At 38.6% G+C, this 24062-nt stretch overlaps 1 protein-coding gene across 29 annotated transcripts in view; it reads right to left on the reverse strand.

Moving 5' to 3' along the window:
- Nucleotides 1-24062, reverse strand: part of LOC103793610 (uncharacterized) — a 592261-nt gene that overhangs the window by 327028 nt on the left and 241171 nt on the right. For 17 of the 29 annotated variants that reach the window (XR_013519256.1, XR_013519255.1, XR_013519249.1 and 14 more), the window contains 2 exons: nt 16285-18570; nt 8078-8219 (listed from right to left, as the gene is read on the reverse strand). The exons of 5 other annotated variants lie outside the window; for them this stretch is intronic. The gene's annotated coding sequence lies outside the window, so the exon portion shown is untranslated. The remainder of the gene's footprint in view (nt 1-8077; nt 8220-16284; nt 18571-24062) is intronic. 7 more of the 29 variants (XR_013519258.1, XR_013519246.1, XR_013519236.1 and 4 more) reach the window with 6 other exon arrangements.

Consider the following 24062-nt stretch of genomic DNA (forward strand, 5'->3'; position numbering starts at 1 on the left):
CCTCAGGAGATCCACCTGTCTTGGCCTCCCAAATTCTGAAACCAAAGAAAGGAAGAATATTGTGCAAGGTGAGGGGAGACATCCAGGTAAGGGATCTGGCACAACCTTTCCTGGGTAGTCAGCGAGAGAATCATGCAATTGTTTTTAATGGCTAAAGCTTGATTGAGACCTATTTTAAAACTTGCCTTTTCTGCTTTGGCCTTCTCTTAAAGGAAGACAAATGCCCTTGAAAAGGAGTCTTAAAAGTATGATTCACGGACTTGGGAAGAATTACAGGATGCAGACAGCCTAGAGTGGTGCCTCCTCCCCCCAAAGGAGTTCACATTTCCTTCCTCTTAATCTGAGTGAACCATTAAAAAGTTAGTCAGTTCCCTGGAGACTCTTCCCAAGGAATCTCCTAAAAGGAAATACCCTGCACTGGAAAGGTAATTTACCTAGACAGGATTTAAAAATCTAAGTTCGAGTTCAGAGATAACCAGTGACTTTCTATGGGATGGTGTATTGCTCCTTTTAAGAATTCACCCCTTAATTTAGTTAACAAATTGAAAAGGTAGGCAGAACAACATCAAGAAAGAGCACACTACCCTTGCACATTTTATTTACTTATTTTTATATGCATTTAAGACCTCAAACATATAGTTTCCCTGATGTTGTAATATCAACCTGTAAATATGCAATTCATGGATTTTTTTTCCCTGAAAATAGGCTCGTATTCAAACCAGAAACATTTTGTGTTCTATTCTGAGAATGTTTTTAATTAGGTTAGCTAGTGGAAAAACTCTTTTCTTTGGGATAGGGATGTGGGAGGGGAACAAAAATCTGTGCTTTGGACCTTAGGGAGTGCTGCGGTAATTCAGTTTCTAAGGTCTTCAGGAAGCCGGACTTAGGAGTTGATTCCCTTTTATGACTAAATAACTCTTACGAATTTGTCTTTTCAAAGTCCACTGGAGAGAGGAGTATGATTACAGAAAGCTGCAGCTGTGAATTTTTGCAAGGCAGCTTGGTTTCCCATCTCTATCAAGTCCTTCTCCCCTGCCCCCACTCCAGCAACTAATATCTTAGCATCTTACGGAGTAATATGATAGAACTGTCAAGAATGAATGAGGACTTTGGGCTGTATTAATGCCCATCGACAAACTAATGTCTAATGTGTTGTAGGCTACAGAGGAGAAGTTGATCACTGAACTATATTTATCAATAATTTTTGCATTTTCTAGGGATAGGTTCATGGAAGGAATTTTACTGATGGACATGAGAACGCTGTCAAAATTTTGGTGCTCACATACGGTCAGAACATGCATTTGTTGTCTGCACACTTTTTCCTAGAAGAAAATGGAGAAGAACTATAAACATGGTGAAATGTGGAAAAAATCAAAATACAGGAGATGGCTTACATAGAGAAGCCTCTGGATATTGAAACAAATCAGGGAGGCTGGGTCAGGCCAGGGAAGAGAGGACAGTACATTCTCATCTTTTACTTCTTCTAAAATTGGCAGTACAAGATTCTGAAATGCTGGTGGATTAAAAGAAAACAGCAAGCATCCTGTTGCCTCAAGGAGCTTAATGTTTTATAGCCATAAGGTGGGATTCTGATACCATACTTTATTATCACAAACTAAAGTCAAGAAAGAACGAAGTTTTGAAAATGCCTGGATTTGTATGTTTTCAATAACTAATACAATTCTTACTATGTGAAATGAAAGGCAGATCGTGGGAAAATATATGTTTCTATTTATAGTCAAATTTAAATTATCTGATTATAGGGCAAAATTAGGAGAGAGAAACTTTAAACCTGCCCTCTTTAAACGATATTAAAAAATAGTGCCTAATTTGCCACTAAAAATAGTAAAACAACTCACATTTGATAAGCAATCTGTCTTGTTATTTCTTGTCCTATGAACTATGAAAAGAACAAGAAAAATCCTCCTCCTTTTTTTTCTCTTATAAAACTCAATCCAGAGCCTGCATATTATATTCACATTTTTCTTGTGTGCTTCCTTTTGTATGTTTTGGCCACACTGGTGGAATTTTCGATGATAAGAGGACCACCAATCCAGCGTGCATGGTGTGGGGCTGGACCATTGAGTGGGCCCCACTGGGCCTCCAGGGAAGAGGGCCAGGAATTCACAGGGTTTGATTACCACCAAGGCTTTTTCTGTTTTTAACTTAACTATGTTCTTCCTGGTAAATCAACGCCTGGACTTTGGAGATTTAACATCAGCTCTGTGATTGAGCAGAAACTTTGAAAAGAAGACATCCCAGCAATGCCTACCTGACCTTTCTCCAAGCTTGTTACAAGGGAAATAAGAAGGTGTGCAGGATAAAGGGAGTCATTGGGAACAACTAGAAGGAACTAAATGTTTTTAAACAAGCTTCCATGATGACGTATGTAAACAAAAGTAAAACTGGCTTTACCCATAACAGATAAACATTTATCATTCAGCTTTTCATTTTGTGTCCTTAACACTTGCATCTGCCTGTCATGCATACTGTCTTTTTAAAAAGTATAAAAATAGGCCAGACGCAGTGGCTCACACTGTAATCCTAGCACTTTGGAAGGCCAAGGCAGCCGGATCACCTGAGGTCAGGAGTTCAAAACCAGCCTGGCTAACGTGGTGAAACCCCATCTCTACTAAACATACAAAAATTAGCTGGGTGCCGTGGTAGGTGCCTGTAATCCCAGCTGCTCAGGAGGCTGAGGCAGGAGAATGGCTTGAACCTGGGAGGTGGAGGTTGGAGTGAGCTGAGATTGTACCATTTGTACTCTAGCTTGGGAGACAGAATAGGACTCTGTCTCAAAAATAAATAAAAATAAAAATAAATTACCAGGATGCTTCTGATTGTGATTTCTCCATTTACTTCTGATGATCTAACACAATCTGGTAAATATTCATGGGCCACAGATGCTATTAACGTGACTGGGTTATAGTTGGTGACATGAAGAGAGAGTAGTAGTTAATACTAGAGATTGGTGAAATGGCTCTGTTAGAAATCAAATTTTCTGTTTTTAATATGGTTGGTAGCATTTTCTTTTTTCAGATTTGGTTTTATTGCTGTAACCAATTTTTTTAATCTCTCCTTGTGTCCATTGCTTATGATGTGTGATTTCACATATGACTTAAGGAGATCGGTATATGAACTTGTACCTTGACTTAGCGTTACCCATATGATTTGCTGTGGCCAAAAAAATAATGTGGAAATGAGAGCATGGCCTAAGAGGCTTTGCATGCTTTCTTTCTCATGCTTGTGCTTAGCCATGAGAACATACCTGGGCAGCACCATTTGTCCCAAGTAGATGATGGAGAACATAGAGAGCGGAATCAGCTGAGCCATCCCAGTCAAGCTTAGCTATGATCAACTATGTCCCAACAGATCTCCACATGCATGAATGATAGATAACAAACCCTAGCTGTCTTAAGCCACTGCCTTTTGGAATGGTTTGTGATAAAGCAGTCATTATCTGATACAATCAGATTTATTCTCCATTCATTTATTAATTTTCAAACATCAGTTGGACACTTCATAAGCCCCAAGTTCTGTGGCAGAGGCCTGAGATACAAAGTGCAAACTTCCAGGGAAAACAGACAAATGGAGCGGTAAATAAAATAGATTCACAAAGTGCTGAGATGAAAGTGTGCCTTGGGTACTATGGTGAATCCTTAATAGGGTGGTATAAGAGGCATTCTGGAAGAGGAATAATACCACGCAAAATTTTAAAGAGAGAATAGGGATTAGGAAGGCACTAATGTTGGATTTTGAAGAGAAAAAGAATAGAAGGGCATTCTAGGCAGAGAAAGCACACAGCATTTGCAAGTACCCTAATGCTGAGGAGCCTGGTGCTCTAAGGCCACAGCAAGTAGTCTAACAAGCAGGAACCATGCTTTGCATTTTGTTAAAACTCAACATAGGCAAGTCAAGTATGATTGAAAGATGGCTTGGCAAAACTATTGGGCACTGTCTTAAGTAGAAACTAGAGGCGATGCTTAAGAAAAGTCACCTTAGAAGTGCCCAGCTCCCTATGTGAATTCAGACCTAACTGCTTGAGAATGTCAAACTAAGGCAGGAAGTCTTTTGATTATTTGTGGTGTTTTTCTCTTCACTTCCTGCTTTGATTCCATAGCACAGGAACCAAAGGATTCTAAGAGAAACTACTTCCTTGGTATTTTTGGCGTGCCTCTTACCAGGAAATTGGTGGAAGTGTCAGGGGTACCCTTTTCAAGAGATTTGCACTTAAACCAAAGGTGGGGGTGGGGGTTGCATCCACTTCCTAACCATTTAAGGCTTCAATCATTTGTGTGGTTTGCACATTTAGGAAGTCCTTAAAGATTCTATCATCACTTTATCTTAGCTGCCAAGTTATAACTCTGCCATTTATATGAAACTATTCTTTAAGTAGAGAGATCAGAAACATAAGGATGTTCCAATTGTCTCCATCCTGGAGACAGGCTCTGAGGTAGATCACCTGGCAGTTTTCCCATCATTTACCAAGTTGGAAAAGCCTACTCTAAGGGGGGAAAAAAAGACTGGTTCAAGGTCCTATTAATTAAGGACAAAAATGGAACTATGCCCCTGGATCCCAAGCTGGGGTGCTTAGCACCACCTAACCCATGGATTCTTGACTTTTTATGCCGCACAAATTAAACCTGAACCATGGACAAAACTCAAATAGAGAAAAAAACAAAGCGTGTCAACTGTCTTAGACCAAGAAAGAATAAATCGGAAAAAAGAAAAAACCAGCAACTGGAATCTTTAAGAGCTGAAGGAATTTGCTTTTCAGGTATCAGGCTAATTTTAGAATGCTAGAACAGTTAGTAAACTTGGCATGTCGGTGTGTGAAGTAGGGAAAGGTGCAGAAGAGGATGAAGAGGAAAGAAGACACTGCATCTTTGAATTCAATGTTCTGTGACTTTAAATGAAAGCTCTTCTGTTGTTGAGCAAATAAATTTAAACCACTTAACATGGCAGAGAAGGTCAGGCAAGCTTATTATAGTGATCATAGCGTTACAGCTATTGCGATTGACCGCTGCTCTCTGGAATCACCAATAATCAGAGACCGCAAGCTGTGTTTGCAGAGAAAGGTCATCATTCATTTTTTTCAAAGCATTAATATCTTTTGTTTGTTTGGCTCAACATGAAACAGGAATCGATAGAGGTAATTCACAGAGCAATTAGCCCCTCATCTGTCAAACGGCATCTGGGTGTATTTAACAAAAAGACCTTTGGAAAGGTTTAAAAAGGAAGAAAGTGCCTGTATGATCAACAATTTATATTTTCTACATGACATGTTGTGTATGTATCTGTAAAAAGGGGGGCCTTGGGAGTAAGAAAATATACATAAAGCATGCTATAAATCTACACTTCAGTGTTATGATGTTGCAGTGTAGAGACATACCCTAAAAAGCTCCGATTACATCCTCGTCTAGTTCCCAGGAAGACAGCAAGTGGCATTTGGGGTCTTTGTATCATGTTGAACACAGCCATGGTACATAGATTTCTCTGAAAACAACAGACTTCCAGGAAAAATCTTATTGTGGACAATGTAACAAATTGGAGAGGGTCAAACATCAGGAACAAATGTTCCTTTTTGGCTGCAAAGCCTGTGATGTTTGTGTTGGGCTAGACTGCTTCTGAAACAGGTCACAGCCTTGCTGTGCCACCCATTAGCTGCCTTGGGAAGAAGTCGTTGGCTGGAGACATGTCTCTCACTGCTCACCAGTGCCCACGCCACTCTTACAGTAGTCCTCTGTCTCTCCATCTAATTTGCCAATATTGGAATGAAAAGCAAAATGCAAAGTTAAGTTAAAAGAGTTTTTATACTTCCAAAAATGAATTGTGATCTGGGTCTGTTTTCTCTTACTGAATATCAAATGTGTGTACTATAGGATGAATGCAATACATATCGAAAATGAGGACTTTAAAAAAAAAGTCAGCTTAGGGACTTATCTACACGTTTACAGGACTGCTGTTACTCACAGCAGGACCAGATGTATTTTCAAAATGTATTTTCTTTTCAATTCTCTGGCTTTTTTTGCTCATTTTCTTTTTCTTTTTAACTTTTCTTTATTTCTCTCCCCCCAAACCCCTACACCAGTCTTCTGCCTTCTCTTTTATTTTGGTCTTCTCCCAGGCCATTAATTGACAGCTAAAATAGAAGTCATGAGGTATAAATGAAAGTGACAAGTGTTTTGCTTACCTTGTCACTTGTTTTTGATTTTAAATTTAATTTTTTTTTCTTAATATCAAAGCATTCCAACAGGTTCCTTATCCATCTTTAAGGCTCTTTCTGGATAACAGTGTCTTATCTGAAAATTAGGTACTATAGTTAACCAAGCAGGTGGGGCATGGTGGCTCAGGTCTGTAATCCCAGCACTTTGGGAGGCCGAGGCAGGCAGATCACCTGAGGTCAGGAATTCAAGACCAGCCTGGCCAATATGGCAAAGCCCTGTCTCCACTAAGAATACAAAAATTAGGAATGGTGGCACAATCCTGTATTCCCAGCTACTTGGAAGGCTGAGGTGGAAGAATCCCTTGAACCTAGGAGGTAGAGGCTGCAGTAAGCTGAGATCACACCACTGCACTCCAGCCTGGGCAGCAGAGAGAGACCGTTTCAAAAAAGAAAAAGAAAAAGGAAGCAGCTACAACTAACTTCGAGTAGAGAAAACATCACAGCAAAAGACTGAAAGAAAATTCTCAAGTGATGTTATATTAGAGTAGAGTGATTATAGAGGTTATTTTTGTTTCATTCCATTTCCCCATTAGATTTTTTTTGTTTTTGAGATGGAGTTTCCCTCTTGTTCCCCAGGCTTGAGTGCAATGGCATGATCTCAGCTCAGCACAGCCTCTACCTCCTGAGTTCAAGTGATTCTCCCACCTCAGGCTCCCAAGTAGCTGGGATTACACGCATGTACCACCACACCCATCTAATTTTGTATTTTTAGTATAAACAGAGTCTCTCCATGTTGGTCAGGTTGGTCTCCAACTCCCGACCTCAGGTGATCTGCCTGCCTCAGCCTCCCAAATTGCTGGAATTACAGGCATGGGCCACCGTGCCCCACCTCAAAATTTTTTATAATAAAAATACTACTTTTTAATTGGAAAAGATAAAACATTACTTAAAATTAATGCAGTAACACAAATAAGGCAATCATGTTTTTGTACAGACTTCCAGTTACTAAAGCAGTCAGCATTATATTTTATACTGACTCCAGATGACCACATTTTTACTTTTTGTAAACACTACCAAACACTCCATAGACTTCTGTAGATATCTTCTAGAAATTTGCTGGGCAAAACTAAAATCAGTTTTTAGAGTCTCATAAAATTGTATAGAGAATGTAAAACTGAAGTTGAGTAGAATAACAAGAAGTATTATATAGTTCATGGTATATCTAAGTTTCTGAAATTATGACATTCTGTTATAAGAGAATTTTATTGTCAAATATATGGGTTCATCTTAGTTTTTGAACTTGGAATTTAATCCTGGAGACATTCTGACACAATATTTTCTTCCTCCCAACTTTTATTTTTTCTGTTTATGTGAGCTTTGTTAGAAGTTTCCATACATTCACTACATGGCTTCCTTTAATTAGATGGATTCTATGTAACCCACAAACACTGGCAAATAATTATTTTCCAGACTTCCAGTTACTAATGCAGTCAGCAATTGCCTGGGCTCTATTTTGCTTTCATGAAAATGCTATAATATACTTCAACAACAGTCCAAATCATCCCACCTTCCAAGTGGTTATTCACAAGCAGGGGTCATTATTTCCTTGTTAGACTGTCTTAGGGGTGGGTCTGGTTTCCATGGGCTTTGCACATTCTTCTGATTTGTAAATCAAACCTGAGTTACAAAGATGGACTGCCACCTCCTCCGGGCTCTGCTTAGTGTCACAGGGGTACAGTTCATCAGACAAACACCTCATAAGCATCAGTTCTGGCTGCCTTCCAGGGAAAACCATGTCATGCCATTGAATAACACTTAGGACCCAATCTTTCATCCTCCTCCTCCATAACTAAATAAATTGGGTAAAGGTCTTGCCCTGTCTCAAGATAACAAGAAGTTTAAAGAACTTACTCGTGTTTCATGTTGCAGACACTATCCTTTAGAGGGGTGAACAAAAACAAGATGGCCGCTTCCCTGAAGTTCAAAGGCAGTTCTGATAGCAAATGAATACTGACAGTCCTTCGCTTTTCCCTCATGGGCACAAATAATCCTGCTGAAAACAGGAAGTGGATTTGGATTGAGGGCCAAAAGAAAATGAGCAGAGACTTTTCTATTGCTGTCCTACTCAGAAACTTATTATATAGAGCAGGGGTCAGCAAAATTTTTCTGTATAAGACCAGAGAATAAATATTTTATTCTTTGTGGGCTATACCACTTTCTTCACATCCACTCAACCTGCTGTTCTAGTGTGACAAAGGAGCCACTGACAATGTGTAAACAAGTATTGACCGGGCTCTAAGAAAACTTTGAAATATGAATTTCATATAAATTTCATGTGTCACAGAATTTTATATATATGTATATTTTGAGGTGGAGTCTAGCTCTGTCACCCAGGCTGGAGTGCAGTGGCGCGATCTTGGCTCACTGCAACCTCCGCCTCCCGAGTTCAAGCAATTCTTCTGCCTCAGCTTTCTGAGGAGCTGGGACTACAGGTACACATCACCATGACCGGCTAATATTTTGTATTTTTAGTAGATCCGGGGTTTTACCATGTTAGCCAGGATGGTCTTGATCTCCTGACCTCATGATATGCCCACCTCGGCCTCCCAAAGTACTGGGATTACAAGCCTGAGCCACCGTGCCTGGCCAACGAAATAATATTCTTAAATTTTTTCTTTTTAACCAGACATTTACAAGTGTAAATTTTATTCTCGGATTTTAGGTGATACCAAAGCAGCCCTGGGCTGAATTTGCTTCTCGGGTCAGTTTTCTCATTCTCACTCTAGAATTCAGAACTTCAGTTCACATTTGTGAATCAGATTTTGCAGAACCAAGGGCCCTTCTTGGCTCTCTCTCTCAGTGTAGTGACAGCTGCTGTTACCTTGTAACTATCATCTCACCTGAATAAAGGTGTTTTTCTTTCATTTGAATCGGATCTTTTGTTATTTGAGAAAAGGCTCATTAAACTTTTTAAACTCATTGAATTTAGAAGAGTGTCTTAACTATGTGTAACTCAGGCATTGGGGGAGAATATGCATAACCACACCAAATTAAACTGCACAAAATCATGTCTTTCTATATTAAAAATAGATCTTTTTTCAGGTAAAATCCAAGATAGTCTAAAAAGGCAATAGGAATTTAAATGATTGTTTATGCAGGCAATGAATATATAAATAATTGGTAAATGATTCTGAGAACTATTTGGTGACAAAAGAAAATGTTCCCTTTCTAATGTGAGTTGGAATAAATCAGAGTACAAACTCTACATTTATGTGTGTATGTATTTTATGTAATAGAAAGATATGAACTAAAATGTTAACAATATTTATGGAGATGGTGAAATTATTTCTTTGTGCCTTTTTTCTTAGTTTTCAAATGTTTCGCAATATGGTTACTGCTTGTACAATTAGGAAAAAACAACTAATATTACAAGAATAGCCATTGCTCCCAATTTTTAAAACAGTTTTCAAGAAGAGACCCATGCCTCTGTAGCAATCTTGGACAACGGATCATGAAATAATCTGCATGATTCATTGACTGCTGGAAGGTTTTGTGCTAGCATTGAAGATAACCTTCCATAAGCTCATAAAAATAATTACCTGAAAGTTGTACAAATTCAGTATTTTTATGACATGCAAATAAAGAAAAGGAAGGAAAAACATGAAATAACACAAGCAAGATCTCATAAAAGGGATGGCAATAACTATATGTAAAAAAAAAAAAAAACAAATAATGGATGTTACTAAAATTTTGGCATGTCATTAGAATTAAATGAGAAACAGCCAACAAACCTCCCTCCATTGCTATTCAAAAGATGAACAAAGCACCAGTTACTCTATGGCATCAACATCTTTTTATGTTTATGACCAAAGGTGTTTTTTAAAAGCTTGCTTTCATTTTTATGTGTAAGTTTCTTTAAAAATTGGCTGAAGCTAAACAATAAACTTTCATTCATGAGAACAATGTAACGAAAAAAATTTCTTCCATGCATTGTTTAGTGGATTTTTTATTTCAGCTTTTTTTACAAAGCAGATCTCAACCTATAGCCTAACTCATAATTCCTACCTATATTCCTAGTATATTCTAGACACCACCAGGAAGAGATATGTATGATAGTTTATGTTTTTCTTAATTTAAAGAAAATGATCTTGAAAGCAGCAGCTCTGAGAAAAATGTGATATTAGAGATATAATGTTAAGTGTCTAGTTTTAAATGATCGAATATCGAAATATATTTATTACATGGTTCAGCACTTCAAGATAAGCAAGTGTATGAGAATAAAAGAGCTACTGGCTTCTCAGAAGTAAAATAATGACATTTTAGGCATTTTATATCTTTTGGCCTGAAAGCTTCAGACTCGGTAATTAGATCTGGCGTGCCAATAATTTTAGAAGGAGGATACTAATAGAAATACATCCAAGAGAGACGTTATTGGGTGTAGTATCTTCCCTTCTCTCTCTTTTCTGACTTCTGTTCCACAGAAACCTAGTTTCCCAGTAATCTACTTGACTGACGGACTTGTATGGGAGAAGAAATTATAGCAGCAGGACCCGTCTACTTTGCTTCACCTTATCAAATGTACTCACCAATTTATGTTCTTAGCACTTTCCCACAGTCTGACAAGAATCAGAACTATTTCAGGGCTTTTTGAGCACTCCTGTCTCTTGGGATGGTGACCTTCTATCTTGACAATTCAGAACTAGTCACTGGTACCACCCACGGACCACTGATAGCTTTTCAGCCTGCTCTAGGTGAATGAAGAGGGAATGTGACTGCAGACTTTAGTTTTTACTCCTCTATACTCTGATTCAAAAATGTACTTTAACATTTGAAACTCATCTGTAAAAGATTCAACTCCCCATCATTAGCTACTGATTAAATGCTTATAATAAATGAAGGAGATGGATGCTATGTGTGCCTGGTGTGCACCTGTCCCCTCTAGTTGGGGACATGCCAATGGATTCACTAAATTCATGAAGCTGTGTATTCAGCACTAAGTGAGTTCTACAGAAAACATTCTTGAAAATTGAAGACTTCATAACTTGCCAGAGAGAGTCATGGAAGACTTTGCAGAGGAACAAAAATGTGAGTCAGACTTAAGAACGAATAAATTTGGATGAGTACACAGAAGAGGCAAGAGAAAGGAATGACCTGTGTTGATGACTATTACATTGTATCTGAGGACCTGTGTGGGTTCTGCAAAGACTGTCCCATTCCATTCTCATCAGATGAGGAAGCTGGAACTCAAAGAATATACAGTTTTCCAAAGAATGCACAGCTAAGAAATATGGGAAGATGGACGCAAGCTCAGATTTGCCTCATTCTGCAGCTTGTATTCCTTTCCGTGCACTGAACTGCATCAGAATGTTTTTTAGAATGCAGACTGACAGGAGCAAGAGTGAGGAGGTGTGAATAAACACAAACGTCAGGATGACAGAGCTTCCTTCCTGGAAACAATGGTTGGGATGAAGCAGCGAAAAAACAACTTTTTTTCTAGGTAGAATTTCAAAATGAGATTCCACCTGCTTAACAAGCATTTGCCAAACCTGAAATCATTTTCTGACTGCAAAAGTATTCCATGTTAATTGTAGAAAATTAAAAAGCATAGAATCACCAGGTCTAGAATCAACCAGAACTAGCTATTGTTAATGTTCTAGTGTATCATCTTCCAATCTTTTCATAATTTTTATCCAAATAGATACATATTTATGTATATGTAGTTTTTATAAAATTAAAATTTTACTTTTTTGTATTTTGATGTCTTAAGTAGTAATATATCACAACCATATTCCATCTCGTCTATATTCTTTGGAAACATTTTGAATACACACAGAATATCGGATCCTATAAGTTACCATATTTATTAAACATATATTATTGAATGTCAAAGTTATTTCTGGTTTTTCTTAATTATAAATAGTGTATTTTATCTTATAAATCATTTATTTCTGATTTTTCCTAAAAAAAATTTAAACAAAATTTCAGCTTGGCTTATTTTTCATAATACAGAAAATGTAAATCAAAATTTCAATTTTATGTTATCCTGGGAACTGAAGCTCAGGTCAGACTCCTGAGGTGATAAACCAATATCTTGATCCAATGATCATCGTCACTTTAGGAAGTTAAACTCTTCTGTATCAGAGAGAAGGGTAGAAGACGAGAGGTTGAAGGAGAGATCGAGGAAGAGAGGACAGAGTAAGAAAAAGGGAAACACTGGTTTCCTTCCCTCAGGAATCTGATACCTGTTCTCCAGGTAGAAAAACTTTATTTTTAAAAAGATCAGACTCCATGGTGGTCCTAAGGGGAGGTAGAAAAGACTTATTTTAGACTGTGTCCAAGTGGTTATTTTCTTTTTTAAAGCCTAGTAACGTCACAGTGATGGATTTCTCCATTTGGGAGCATCATGTAGTGAAGGAAACCACCTGGGCTTAAATCCCAGTTACTTGGTTTCACAACTCTGTGGCTTTAGACAATGCCTTTTATTTCTCTCAGTCTCAGCATCCACAGGGTAAAGAGATAGGAATGCCAACTAAAAATGTTTGGATACCGACAATTAAATCAGAATACATAGCATTAGGTAATGACAAACAGTTCCTTCGTCCTCCCTTTTTTCCACCTTCTGCTCACTGAGAGCAAAATTTCTTTTTTTCTTTTATTTGGATTTCTTCATTGCAAAAAGCAGAGTTCATTCATTTCAAAAACATTTAAATCTCTTGGCACCGAGAATTCAAAGCATTGTCCATGCGCTTATGGAAATCACAGTCTAGTGAAAAGTACAGGAAAGGTAACATGAATTATAATGTCAAGAGAGAGAAGTTGGTACAAAGTCATGTGTTCCTAAATACAAAAGAGCCAAATTTATTGGAGAAAGGGGATCAGGGAAACAACCCTTGATGAGGTCTTACAAGATGAGCACTTGCTCACCAAGCAGGGGAAGGAAAGTGGGCCTTCTTGACATGGGGTAGCTCTTATCCTGTGGAAGTAAGGAGAGGGTTAGTGGTCAGCAGAAGGGCCTTTAACAGAAGCTAGAAGTTGTTAAGAAATGCCACTTCCTCTGCAGAGACCTTTCTGGTTCCTTATACAGGAAACCCTCTACCGCCTTAGCACTCTAATTGTACCATGTCTGTGAATTTCTTTGACATTTACTACTTCCTGCTTTGCCTTGGAGATAACTTGTGTACATATTTTACTTTCATTACACCACTAGAGAAACAAGAGACTGTTATATCCTTTTATCCTGGTATTACCTGTAGTACCTTCAATTTAATGTCTGTGTGTATAACAAATTCATTTATTTATTTTTAAATTTCCCAAAATGTCCCAATTTAGGGACACTTTGTCCCTCATCCTTTGGATTTAAACCCTCTTCAATAAATTAGTAAAATTTTATTTTACTTATTTTATTTTTTTAGAGACAGAGTCTGTCTTTGTCACCCAGGCTGGAGAGCAGTGGTGCAATCACAGCTCAAGGTAAATTTGACCTCCTGGACTCAAGTGATCCTACTACCTCAGCCTCCCAAATACAATAGTGAGGATTACAAGTAAGAAACATCATGCTTTGTTTTAAATTATTCTCTTTTTTCAGAGATGGCATCTTTCTATGTTGCCAAGGTTGGTCTTTAGCCCCTAGCCTACAGTGATACTCCTGCCTTCGCCTCTCAAAATGCTAGGATTATAGAGGTGAGCCACCATGCCATGCCTATATAGACTAGGCATGATGGTTCACCCTTGTAATTACATAGCTAGATTGATAGATATAGATAGATCGATATAGACAGATAGATAGATTAGATAGGTAGGTAGATAGATAGATAGATAGATAGATAGATAGATAGATAGATATAAAATGTCACCCCCACCCCTGTAATTTCTTAAGAAAGCCTGTATGTTTCACATTCATTCCCATCATTATAGTGGGGCTCTTGGTCTTTTTACCTGTGAAATTCATGTTGGGGAAGTTTACTTAAGAACTTCATACTGCATACTTCTGAACTTCAATATGAACTTCATATTGCAATGCAACACATTTGTGTTACAACCATTGCATCCCAACCATTAGTAGGTATGTAATGCCTCCTTCTTCATCCATGAAAACCAGCTGAGCAGGTTTTGATCCTGCTATCAAAGAAATGGATTTCTCCTAATATCATAGATTCTTCAAGAATAGACAATTTACTATCCACTCAGTTTAGAGTTTGTTGGGCAGAGTCTACGGCCTGACAAGGAACTCCAGGAGGTTGTGATTTGCTAAGTTCCCTGCAGGGATGGAGAGTGGCTGGGGTTCTGAATGGTTGTGTGGCCAATTTAGGGACACTTTATCCCTCAGCCTTTGGGTTTAATCCTCTTCAGTTAATTAATGTACTAGAGTTGGCTTCAAGTCAGACCTCCCACGAACACTGTTAATATTCACCTCATCATCTTGGTTATTATGGGTAGTAATATAAGCAATGCTATATTACAATAATATCATTTATAATGGTTTACATTTATTGAACATTTACCATAGCCAGGCACTTTGTAAATACTTTGTCAATACTAACTAAATTAGTATCCAAAGTGATCCAATGACTTGGTTACTACTAGCAGTCTTGTTTAGTAGATGATAAATTGGAGGAGAGAAAAATTAATTATTTGTTACTTCCCCATGGATCATACCTGGTAAGTGAGGGACTCTGAATTCAGAACAAAAACATTACTGCTGCGGTATCTGGGCATGTATCCTTTATGCCAGTTCATTAATCCTTGGAATGACCCAATTAGGAAGACATTATTGCTCCCATTTTATAAACAAAGTGCAGAGAGTGTAAGTGACTTGCTGAAGTCCACATATTAAAAATTGGCAAAACTAGGATTTAGAGTTCAATCTGTCCAACTCTAAAGACCAAGACTCTAGGCTCCCTATTTCTGTTTAAGGTTTAAAAACCTTCTGGTTATAAGTGCATGATATCTCCCACTTACTTATGGGCATTATCAGGTGATAGTTTTCCAGAATGAGGGAGAAGTAATTAAGCTGGTATCCTAACACTAGGATTTTAGTCATTGAGACTAACTGAAGCAGGATTCGATGACTCTATAAATGAATTAATTTCAGTTATTTGCGATATTAGTAACATTTCTTACTGATCCACTGCCCTGCAGTGAAAACCACGGTCACTGTACCATATTTAGTTATGGGTCATTCTTGAGGCTATGGTTTAGGGACAGAAGGAGTCAAGAATACAGGTAAAATAATGAGAAGGAAATGTTCTAAGAGAGTACAGACCTAGTGTGCAGTAGGTAAGAGCATGATCTTCTTCTGGAATACTGAATTGATATAAGTCAAAGACTGGGGAAACCAAATACGCCTTCATGTTCAGAATCAAAGTTGGCATGGGTACCAGAGCCCACAGGCAATTAGACGCCTCCTTGGGTTTGGTAAGAAGTGGAGATCTAGGTTGCTCCTGGTTATGAGCTTGGGGTTTGTGTTCAATAGGAAATATGTGATAAATAAGTGTCAATGAATTGACACCACTGAATTCATTCCTTAGGGACTCCTAAGTGGACAGCTTCTTGTTTACTTATGATAGTTGGCAATCATGTTTATACTCCACCAAATGTCTTGGAGTGTTGAAAATGGCCTAATGAATTTGCTGACCACAGCAAACTTCTGCTAATTAACCTGAAGTATCTATCTTATGTGCCTCTTTCCTTCAATTAAATAGTCATACATCACTTAACATCAGGGATATATTCTGAGAAGCACATCATTAGGCTATTTTTTCAATGTACACGCATCATGGAATGTCCTTACACAAACCTAGATGGCATAGCTGACCATACATGTGGGCCATATGGTATGGCCTTTTGCTCCTAGACTACAAATATGTACAGCACTATGGGCAATTGTAACAAAATGGTAAGTATTAGTGTATCTAAATATATCCAAACATAGAAAAGGTACAGTAAAAATCTAGTATTATAATCTTATAGGACCACTGTGTTTATACAATCCATTGTTGACTGAAATGTTGTTATGCAGCCCATGACTGTATATGATAAAATTGTCAAGTTATCATTTTATTCCCTGAGGTATCCAAAGAGACTTAGCAGAATGCATAATGCTAGGTATGATTCCTTACCTATTTTGAGGATGAAACCAGTGATGTGTGCTTATTTATAGGTTGTTCTTACAATTGTCCCTCTTAAATGAAACCTGACAATTGGAAGGACCTGCAAGAAATGACAATGAGTGCTCCTAAATAAATAAGGTTGTATGGAAACAAGGGACTTTCTTCCCATGTACATAACTGAAATTGACAAAGCAGTCACACCTTGCTTTGTAACCATCGACACATGGTTATACAGCAAATAATCCCTTAACAACCTAATTATAAATTCCTGTTGCTTTTATTAAATTACAGAACAGTTCAGAAGGCAGTTATTTTGGTTGGACTGGCAGGTAGGGGAGTTAAACTCTTAAACCTGTAACTGGTTTATTGAGGAAGTTAAAAATGGATATGAAACAAAACAAGTTCTATTTTGTTGTTTATGGTTTTATTTCATTTTCCAATCCTGACCTTCAACCATGTTATGTCGGAATCCTGTTTCACATTTTAGAAAAATACCTTGACACTATGCTATAGCTTTCCAGTCCCTCACAGACATAAGACATCTAAACTGCTAGGTCAGGTTGGGGCAGAGTCTTTGGTTTCACTGATTCTCTTCAGCAACCACCACTCATGATGTAGCCTTTCTCCCTGAGTGGTACAGCTTAACCACCAGCACCTCTTTCTGAAGATCTGCATCTCCTTTGATGTCGCCAGAAGTTTTTATCCCACTCTGGATTAGCCGAGCTGCCTCCTGACCCCAGTTTAATCTCCACACTTTCTCAGATGGAAACACAAGAACCACTGAGTCCTCTTTGCACACTCTGAGGGCCAAGGAAACCACTGAGGGTGAAGAGAAGAGGTGGCTCCATCATCTTCCCAGGGTCAGTTCACACCACTGCCCCAGCAGCCCTGCCCTCATAGCTAATCTGATTGCCTTCCTAGTAGACTTCTTATGTCCGATGACCTCTTTTGACCAGTTGTGGGCACAGTCTTAATGACCACTTCACCTTGAAACTCAAGTAAGCACATGTCAAGTCATGCAAATTCCCCCTCACCACAATCCTCTTCTCTGGCATGGCAACACTAAAATGTGCTATAGCTTCTTGGCTCCAGCAAACATCTAGAGGGAGAGCAAGAAGTCAGTCTCCCTTTGTCAAAGGGGGCCCACCCCCAAGCTCTACGTGTTATCTTCTTGAAGTCCCCATCTGGCCCTCTGTTAACTTTGGAATGAAGAAGAATTAGTCTCTTCCCGTGAACATGCATTCCTCAAGGAGCTGAGAAAGTTTCTTTGCCATGATACCCTCTATTGGTAGACCAGAAATAAGATATGAAACTGAGAATGGGTGATCGATAGCCATAGATCTCCATTCCCATCACTTGGGGAAGGTGTCCAGCCCCACCTATAGGTGGGGGCTCACTGGTGGCTTGAGACTGACTATAAGGTTCCAGTGATTCGTGGTTTTTGCATGTTCTGATTGTTGATTTCAGGGAAATCTAAAATGTTAAGACCCACTATGTGTATAGGGGAGCTAACCAGGGTGTGTTTTGTTTGCAGGGGTCAAATGGATACCGTATCACTTCCACTTCCCTTTCTACTGCATAATCTGCCATCTGAAAAGTGAACACATTTAGACTCTCCAAAACCATAATGTTAGTGCCAGAAGGGAATTGCCAACAATCCTCCACTAATTAGTAGTAGAACTGGAATACTCTTCCTCCTTGTCTTAGCCTGAGTTCTTTCCAGTTGCAGTCATGCCTTTAACCACAATATCCATTTGTGATCTTGGTTTTGTCTTGCTTCTAATATACGGGCAAAGGCGGAGAAAGAAGCAAACGTGGTTACCAGAGCTGGTTTTGTTTTCAAGGGTCAAATGGGCACCATGTCACTTCTACTTCTTCCCACTCCATCCGTACTTCCGAAGAGCCAATGCATTTCCTCTGTCTTCCCCTCAAGTGTCCTCTAGAGTTTTCCACACTGCTTTTTAATACACACAGCTCTGCTCCTTGTGCCTTACTGGAAATAGGCTCAGTGCTGATGGGATCTGACCTATTGGTGGGTGGAAGGGAATGAGAGGTCAAAGCTGCATTTGACCCTTTGTTCCACAGACTTACTTCATAGCTGAGCAGTCACATTTTGATTTAAACTTTTTTTTTCTAGGCCCTAGATCAGTTCCTTACCTTGGAGCATGCCCCCTTTGCTGATCTCATACATTTTTATTTTATTTGATACTTGATGTTATGCTTGGATTATGGAACTTCCATTCGGTAAAGGTTCTGTAACAAATTGTTCTTTGTACAATTGCCAGATATCTCAGACTGAAAACATATTGGGGGGAAAAAGCCAGATAAAAAATTAAATGAAGGCAAAATTAGAGTCCTGCTAATAAAATCAGATTTTCTTGACACTTTTAGTCAATGCAAAAATAATTGTGGGAATATAAAAGGTTTTTTATGGTCAATTATTCTTGTCTTAGTAAGTATCTATAATCATAACCCCTCAGAATAGGTAATAATCCTCTGCAGAGGGAAGTGAGACTTCCCCACAGAACCATAAGGAAGGTAAAACGTTATCATATGCATGCATAAAATATATTAATATTGTAATGTGCTGGCTGTAAGGTCAGGTGGGTAGATAGCTTTTTTTTTCCACCCTGAAAAAAAAAATATATATATACACTACCTGACTTTATTGGGCTGCTGACATCCAATTGATCTGCATTATTCTTAGCTGGCAAGATCCTATATACCTAAATGCCTCAGATAAGAGGTATTACAGTATTAGGTAAAAAGAATCCATGTAGTCTATAGCAATATCAAAAAGGTAGAAAGTGTAAAATAAGGGAGATTAAGATGACACCAGAAAGCATTGAATGAGGTGTCATTTTGCATTTAGAGAGACAACCGGGAAAGTTAAGACAGAGGAAAAAATGCCCCTTTCTCACTAGCTGCCCTTAAAGGTTTACAAATGATCTGCTAACAGAAATGAGTTTCTCTTGGGCTTCAGACACCATTTATTACGCTGGGAGAGAGACAAAAAAGGAGATGGAAAAGACTGGCAAATTATGCTTATTTGAAGGCAAAATGCTTCCCATCAGCAACATGATGAAAATGTACCAAAGGTGTCAGCCAGATGTTGACATGTTAATAATTTTGACGAGGTCTTTCACTGAGGAATGAGTACAAAGAACTTTTTGGGTGTTCTTTAGAATATGAATTGAAATGCATTGTTATGCTAGCTGCCTTGCCTGGGAAATCACGATCATATCTGATGATGAAGAGGAAGAGGAAGTGTGTCCTAAATAGGGGGCTTGAACCTCGATTCCCTGGCTGCCTCCCAGATGTCTTGTGCTACGAATGGGCTCATCTGATCTCTCCTAGTCAATTTCATTCTGGAAAGTAGCCAGTGGGCCTAGTTCACGACCCAGTGATGTCATTATAATTCATTCTCCCTCACCACAAAGACTTCGGAACTTTCCAATTTACAATGGGTCTTTTTAATAAAGAAGAGTGTCATATACAGAATTTTTAAGTGTTTCTAATGATTTATCTTTTTTTTCTTGTTATAGCCTCAAAAAGGCCTATCTTCTTTGTATGACTGGACTATCAAAACCATTTAAAGAATTTTATATCTTTGTTAAAGTACATGATGTGTCTTATAGGCTGAAAGAGGATAAGTGAAGCTTATTATAAGAGAACATTGTGTCCGAACAGAAAAACTTTACATTTTCTGCATAAAGAATAGAGTATCTAATATTTCGTACGACTTAGCCCCTGCTTCATCATGAACACTCACAAAGCAATTCTGAGTAGGAAATATGCCATTTTTAGGGGTGTATTCTGTGTTTTGAGACTGGATTTATAAGATGAGGGAGGGGCTGGGGGCTGACAGAGACATATGTAAGTCATTTCAGAGCTCAGGCTATGTCATCCGTGAGTTCTCTCAACACCTCTCATGCACTGTAAGAAAATATTCACTGATGAAGATTACACATGAATTGAACTCAGCATTGGGGAGTTAGGGCCGTCTCCCAGAACTTCACCTCCTTGAACTTGGTTAACCCTTCTTGCTAAAATAAACTTTGCTGAATGACTTCACTTATCCTGGGCATAGATCTTTAAAACCCTGGGTAGTACAAGCCTAGTGGATGATCAGTGCATCTGTGGCCTGTTCTGTAATTTAACTTCGTCTGACAGGAGACGTGGAATAGCTAAGGAGAGGCTTTACTTGTAATCTTCTTATCACCTTATCCTGGAGTGTTTGTGAAAAGCCAGGCCTTCCCTACAAGAACTCCCAGTTGAGGGTTAATGCTAAGGAAGAAAAATTGCCCTGTTATGTGTCTGATGGCATGACCTGATAAAGTCCTCTCTGGATACCTTGTGAACCCTAGCCTTTCATGGCCAAACGCACCTTGCCTCTCCTCAACCACTTGTGTTCTATGAGCTGATTAAAAGAAATAACTTGCTATAATCATGATATGCTGAGAGGGAAAAAAAATATGTCTACTCTTTTCTTGCCATTTCTTATTTATTTATTTAGAGACAGAATCTCTCTGTCACCCAGGCTGGAACGCGGCGGTATGATCTTGGTGGCTCACTGCGGCCCCTGCTTCCCAGGTTCAAGCGTCTCATGCCTCATGAGTAGCTGGAATTACAGGTGTGCACTACCACACCCAGTGATCCTGTTTGTTTTCTAAAGCATAAAATTCTAAATTAGATCATCATCCTTAGACCACTATTGGCAAGAGACCATGAGTGAGCAGAGGGAGGTGGCCAAACCAGTGTAAGCTCGACAGGAGATGGGGAATGCCTTGCCATGGAAATGGCATAGAAAATGACAAAACTGATAGAAGGAGTCGGGGGTGGAGAAATCTAAGAAGAAAAAAGAAAAGAAAAGGAGACAGATTGGGAGAAACAGACAGAGTGAGAGAGAGAAAGAGAGAGAGGGTCTTTTTTAAATTGTATTTTTAATTATTTATTTATTATTATTGTACTTTAAGTTCTGGGGTACATGTGCAGAACATGCAGGTTTACATGTGCCATGGTGGTTTGCTGCACCCATCATCAACTCGTCTTCTACATTAGATATTTCTCCTAATGCTACCCCTCCCCTCACCCTCCACCCGTTGAAAGGCCCTAGTGTATGATGTTCCCCTCCCTGTGTCCATGAGTTCTCATTGTTTAACTCTCACTTATGAGTGAGAACATGCGGTGTTTGGTTTTCTGTTCTCATGTTAGTTTGTTGAGAATGATGGTTTCCAGCTTCATCCATGTTCCTGCAAAGGACATGAACTCATCCTTTTTTATGGCTGCATAGTATTCCATGGTGTACATGTGCCACATTTTCTTTATTCAGTCTATTATTGATGGGCTTTGGGTTGGTTCCAAGTCTTTGCTATAGTGAACAGTGCTGCAGTAAACACACATGTGCGGGTGTGTTTATAGTAAACTGATTTACAATCCTTTGGGTATATACCCAGTAATGGAATTGCTGGGTCAAATGGTATTCCTAGTTCTAGATCCCTGAGAAATTGCCACACCATGAGGCAGTTTTCCTGTTTTTACAGAAACCCAAGAAAGAGCAGATAGCTTTTCTGTCTCAGGTGCTCCGGGGGCAGCTAATTAACACTCTTCCTGATGACTTTGAGGAATATAAAACTCTTTAGTGTAAGCATCCTGTGAAAAATTTCTTGCCACTTTCCTTCCAGGGAACAGATTCTGGCTATGTTAGTGGGACAGCTAGTTACATAAGCTTACAATCATAACCAAGGACAAAATGCCTTATCACAGCCACAGATAGAAAGAGATGGGGAGATCCAGAGGGGACACATGACAAGCTTCATGGAGGAGACATACAGTGATGAGTATCATGATGTAGTAAGTAGAAGAAAGGTAGATTTCTTTGACAAAATTAATAACAGTTGCTGCTATTCTTGTAAGCCCCTCTATGGGCCTGTGTCTTCTGTATATAAGTACATGGATCTGTAAATGTGTGTGTGTGTGTGTGTGTGTGTGTGTGTGTGTGTGTGTGTAGGTAAAAAATATGTATGGTCCAATAAATGCTGAATGCTCACAGAATCCCTCAAGGTAAGTATTATTACTATGATTCCAATTTTATAGCTGGGACTATTTCTAAAGCTTAGAGAGCTTGCAAATTTTATCCAGGAATACATGCCCACATATTTATAAAGTTTGATAATGATATGTTGGATTAAATACTTGCAGCTATCATCTATAGGTTACATGAGATATATGACTAGAATAAGAAAGATGGAAAAAAGGTGTTAAGTGAAGGGAGATACAGTTGGAAGATTTGCTGGAAACTAGCTCAGCCAACACTTCATATGCTGTTCATAGAAAACTATATTGTATGTTATAAGAGCCAGAAGGTGTAATCCCAGCATTTTGGGAGGCCGAGGCGGGTGGATCATGAGGTCAAGAGATCGAGACCATCCTGGTCAACACGGTGAAACCCCGTCTCTATTAAAAATACAAAAAAATTAGCTGGGCATGGTGGTGCGTGCCTGTAATCCCAGCTACTTGGGAGGCTGAGGCGGGAGAATTGCCTGAACCCAGAAGGCGGAGGTTGCGGTGAGCCGAGATCGCGCCATGGCACTCCAGCCTGGGTAACAAGAGCGAAACTCCGTCTCAAAAAAAAAAAAAAAAAAAAGAGCCAGAAGGATAGGGGAGGTTTCTGGCAGGGAAGTAATGTGATTAGATAAACACTTGTGAAAAGTAAAAGGTAACTGATTAGTGAAGGCATGAGAATTTGGATAGGACCTCGATGGTAATACGACAAGCTATGAACTGAAAATTCATAGCAACAAATGTGGTAGCTATGAAATTAAACAAATATGGGTATAGTATTTTTTAATAAAAATACAATTAACCAAATACCTTCTATGTATAAGGGTATTTATGTTTTCATTTTTATTTCTACACTGTGCCTTATTTTTTAGGAAAAGAAAGGTTAGACTGGGCATTTTTAAAGATGATTATTCTTTATCTTCTTCCAAGTTTCAAGGACAGCAAATCTTTTTCACATTACTAATGTACAGAAATTAACATGTACAACAGAAAATGTTTGAACATCAAGTCATACTGAGGCTTAGACACAATTTACTTTATGCTTCACATAAATCTAATTTCACCAAATTCAGAGCCTTAGAAAGGAAAAGGCCATGTTATTTTGTCCCTCCCATTACCAGGCCCTTTCCCAAGATCTAACGTCTGGTATATTCATCTCTCAGCTTTGATGTTTTAAGCTGGCAGAAGGATTAGTAACAACACTTAATAAAAGAGCAGTTAGGAATATGCTTTTAGAGTTAAGCAAATATTGGGCTGAGGCCTGATTTCGCCCCTAATAATGTAACTTCAGACAACTTACCTGACTTTTTAAATCTGGGGGTTCCTATTTGCAAAATATGGATAAATATGGTTCCTACAATATCACATTGCAGTGGGAGTTAAACTAGATTCATACAAGTCTCTTTCTGCCATAGCTGACAAGCAATACATGTTCAATACATTTATCTAATAACATATACACACTGAACACTGAATGTACATAAAATATACCAATGAGAGAATGGGAGGTCTAAGGTGGGGACAGTAGAAATGAAAAATTATTTCAAGATTGATGATGAAATGGTCCAGAGAGAAGTAGTAACTAAAAGGGAGGTGTCTGTGCAGGGCCTTATTTTTTAAGATGGAGAAAATGAAGCAACTTTTTATGCTGATGGAAATGATTAAATAAAGAGGGAGAAATTATAAATGTAAGACAGAAGAGAGATAATCAAAAGAGAAGTTCT

The sequence above is a fragment of the Callithrix jacchus genome, chromosome 6 (genome assembly GCF_049354715.1).
Source record: "Callithrix jacchus isolate 240 chromosome 6, calJac240_pri, whole genome shotgun sequence".
Classification (NCBI taxonomy): domain Eukaryota; kingdom Metazoa; phylum Chordata; class Mammalia; order Primates; family Cebidae; genus Callithrix; species Callithrix jacchus.